Below are 4,418 nucleotides of genomic sequence, written 5' to 3' on the forward strand. Positions count from 1 at the left end.
GTTTCGACTAGCTCCAGCGATGATGACGGTGATAACAACAACAGCGAGAACAGACAGGATAGAACAAAAGCTTGAGTCAAAACAAGAACAAAGTAGCAGCAATGTTACCCTCCTTCACCCACAAAGAAGAGAAGAGAAGAGAATAAGAAGAGAAGCAGATATTGGTTAGAGAAAAGCAAAGCAGAGACATAAAGCCAACAAAGCTGCCGTCGTGAAGAATAGAGAGAAGTAGATATGCCACAAAGTGAGATGGCAAAGGATATCGACGCCATAGTGAAGTGGAGTTGAAAACGACATCAGAGATGTGAAATGAAATATAAAATTCATATTGAAACACAAATTATACATTGAAAAGGAGTTAAATAACACATGTATTTAAACATAAATACATGATAGTTGATTTGATGGTTATTTTTGTGTGCACATAACATTTTTTAGTTTAAGTCATGGATTTAAGACTTAATTAGACAATTCTTTATACACCTTAAAAGACTTTAAAAAAGAAACAAATATGGTCACTAAGATATTGGTTAAGTAGAGTTTTTCTGGACTTAATTAGATTGCTAAAACCCTCAAATAAAAGCATGAAAGAATATGTTAAGAGTATGGGTGGCAAATGGTTTGAAATCCATTGAGCCAGTTCATTCAACCCGCTAAAAAGGCAGGCCAGACTAGAAAATTACACCTAATTTTAAAAAAATTTGCCTAACCTACTCTGCTTAGCTCACGAGTACTGGCAGGGCTTGAAGCCTGCCAGACGCTCACTTATTTTATTTTTTATCTAAAGTGTCCAACCCAATTTCTATTGGAAAAAAGAAATTTATCAACTTTGTCTATAATAATGTTTGTTTGTTTGATAGAATTATAAAAATTTTAATTCCAGATTTGTGAAATTATAAGTTTTTTAATGCAATTAAACTTAGAATTTTTGTTAAAAGAAAAAATAATTGTGGCGGGTTACTGTAGAAATGGTTCAAGAACTTATATTGAAGGAAAGTAGAGTCAAAAAGAGAAAGTAAAGTTAGAGAGAAAAATATAGTGAAAAGGATGTATCTATTGTTATGCTGTCTTAGTCTTGCAAATAACAGAGAAGTCTCCTCTATATATTATATAGAGGCATACTTATATCTCTACTCGTGAGTACACTAGTGAGTACACTTGTTTATACCTCCTCAAACTAAGAGTGAAAAATGGAAGCACCCTTAGTTTTTTCATGAATTTAAGAAACAAAGATTCAGGAAGAGGTTTTGTAAGGATGTCTGCAACTTGAGCATGAGATGGTATGTGGACAATGCATAATTTACCTTGCTTGATTTGATCTCTCACAAAGTAAAGATCTACTTTGAAATTATTATTCCTATTATGCAAAACAGGTTTAACAGCCAGTAGAACAACCCCAAGATTATCACGAAATAAGAGCAACTGGATTGTCACTTTTAATTCAGAAAGCAGCTTTCTAATCCAAGTGAGTTCTGCTGCTGTGTTTGCTAAGCACTGATACTCAGCTTCAGTAGAAGATTGACTCATAGCTTTTTTTTTTCTGCTACTCCAGAATATAGGATTCGTGCCCAAGGAGAAGCAATAGCCACTGGTTGATCGTCTATCATCCAGATTAGTAACCCAATTTGCATCTGCAAAGGGAAGAAGACAAAGATCAGAGAACTTGGTAAACTAAATTTGATGATCAACTTTACCTGATAGATAACGCAAAATACGTTTAACAACCTTCCAATAATGTAATTTGGTAGAGTGCATGAATTGACTGACTCCATTTATTGAGTATGTAATTTTCGGATTAGTCAAAGTGACATATTGCAGTCTACCTATGATCGATCGATGGAGAGATGGATCATCAAAAATATCTGAACCCTACAATGTTAGTTTCACTAAGAAAAGCATACGAGTAGATATGCTATTCGAATGATCCATGGATGCCTTCTTTAACAAGTCCTTAATGTATTTTGATTGAGAAATATGTAAGACACCCAAGGGTAAAAAATTAAAATGCATGCCTAAGAAGTAATGTAAAGTACCTAAGTCTTTTAATAGAAATAAACTATTTAATCTAGAAATTAAATTTTCAATCTCAATCTGATTGCTGTCAGTGATGACTATGTCATCAACATATGCAAAGAGATAAATAGTTGATGAATTAGTATGTCTAATAAATATTAAAATATTTGAATTGGTATTATGAAAACCAAAACTATAAAGAGTAGTGCACAATTTAGTAAACCAGATCCTTGGTGCCTGTTTTAATGAATAAATTATCTTGTTAAGCTTACAAACCAAACCTGAATCTTTTTCACAAAAATCTTGTGGTTGAGCCATGTATACATCCTCCAAGAGATCTCCATTCAAAAATGCATTATTAAAATCAAATTGCCTAAGAGATCAGCCCTTAGGCAAGGCAAGAGATAGCACAATTCGAATAGTTGTAGAATGAATTACAAGACTAAAAATATAGGAATAATTTATGCCTTCAATTTTATGGTAACTCTTTGCTACAAGGCTTGCTTTATATTTTAAAATAGAGTTATCAGGAGTATGTTTTATAGCAAACACCCACTTTAATCTTATAATTATCGAATTGGGTGGTGGCTGCACAAAGTGCCAAGTTTTATTTTTCAATAGTGCATTATACTCTTCTTTCATGGCTTGAAGTCAGTGAAAGAAGTTCAGTGGTTGAGGTACGGTTTTTGGCACATTATTTATCAAATCAAAATTAGAGGAATGAGTAAGAAAAGTTTTGGGTCTCAAATTACTAGTTTTAGACCTTGTTTCTGTAAGAATCGGAATAACCGTTTTAATAAAATAATAATTTAATTACCCGAAATAGATTTGAAAATATAGAAATTATATTTTGAAAATAAAAAGGTGAAATTTGAATTCAATGAATTTTTCTTAGTGGAAAAATGTATCTTTTGCGAAATTTTTTTGTAAAAATGCGTACCAGAGCTTAAGCCGGCAGTACCAGCTCTAGTTTGTTTAGTACTGCATATTTTAGTAAAATAAGATTTTGAAAATTTAATTTATTGTTTTGAAAGGACAAAAATAATATAGAATGTACAACCAAGCACTAATCTTAAAGGTTTTGGCCCAAAGTTGGATCAAACGGACCTAAAACACTAATGGGTTGGATCGGACTCAAACCGAGTCCAAGGCCCAACATATATAAGGTCATTTAATGAGCATTCAGCTCATTTCTCCCCCAAGAAAGAGTGAGGGTTCGAGCATGAGAGAAGAAGAGAGGGTACTATTCACCTTCTTCTTCATTTGGCCATCTCTTGAGCTACGGAGTTCCAATTGACGAGCCGTTTGCGGTCACGTATCGCTCTCATCGAGTCCGTCATTTTTAACTAAGTTTAGTTGGTAAAAAAACTCTTTCTCTATCTCCAATTTTATGCCCTAGTCCAAAACATAAAAATGGCTTTGGATTTTTGAGTTTCTTTGTGTCTTTGGTTGTTTAGGGGTGATCTAGCATTGGAGTATTGTTGGATTTTGCCCCTAATCTCGTTGGGTAAGGTAAGGTCTCACTAAACCCTTATGTTTAGTTATTTTTGTGAATGCTAGGTTTGATGTTGGTATGTTATATGATGTTAGATTGAGGTTTGGTGTTTGTTGGAGTGAGCTTGATGGTTTTGGAGCTTTGAGTTTGAGCTTGGTATTTTGAGTTGCATGAAAATCGGCCAAGGTATGGTTTCGGTTTCCTTTATGTAATATGTAATGTTTCGTAAAACTTAGGCTAGTAGCCTTTAAGTTAGGATTGAATGAAGTGGTTGTATGATTTATTGTATGTGATTATATGCTTGATGATGATAATGATGATATGGAGTTTTTGGAATATGTGGTATATGAATTATGATGAAGGTTGAGTGAGTTGTATGCTGGGCAGCATGATTATGATGATAACATGATGGGTATTAGTGTTGATTTTGATTGATGATGACTATGAGTGTTATTGATGATAAATTTAGGCTTGGATTGATAAGTGTTGAAGGAGTTGATAAGTTGGGATATTAAAAGTTGGGTGTTGTATAGTTGAATAATGATGGAATTTAGGAGCTTTGATGTGATTTAGGTTGAGTTTAGATGTTGATGAATAATAATTTTGATGGTGTGAAATAGTGTAATTGGAATGTTATTGATGGTTGAGTTTGAGGAATGAATGGTATGGACTTTTGTGTTGTTTTGGTATTGTTTGGGTTGTGAGTAGTTTGGTTTTGAATTGTGAGTTTTGGTAAAATTGAGTATTTAGTATTTTGGGTAAAAATGGGTTTTAGGCCAACTTTGACGGATCATATCTTGAGCTACAGTTTTTAAAATTGAATAAATTTTGTATCAAATTAAAGATAATTTAAAGAGGTTTAAAACGGTATAGATTTCGTAGAAATCGGAATTTTGTAGAAAAATATATG

The 4,418-nt window shown here is 33.1% G+C and overlaps 1 long non-coding RNA gene across 1 annotated transcript; it reads left to right on the forward strand.

Moving 5' to 3' along the window:
* LOC107608580 lies at positions 1,076 to 2,066 on the forward strand. Its single transcript, XR_001612921.2, has 3 exons — positions 1,076 to 1,280; positions 1,374 to 1,465; positions 1,553 to 2,066. It is a non-coding gene; the product is annotated as an uncharacterized LOC107608580 (long non-coding RNA).

Source organism: Arachis ipaensis, chromosome B07 (genome assembly GCF_000816755.2).
Source record: "Arachis ipaensis cultivar K30076 chromosome B07, Araip1.1, whole genome shotgun sequence".
In the NCBI taxonomy this organism is placed as follows: domain Eukaryota; kingdom Viridiplantae; phylum Streptophyta; class Magnoliopsida; order Fabales; family Fabaceae; genus Arachis; species Arachis ipaensis.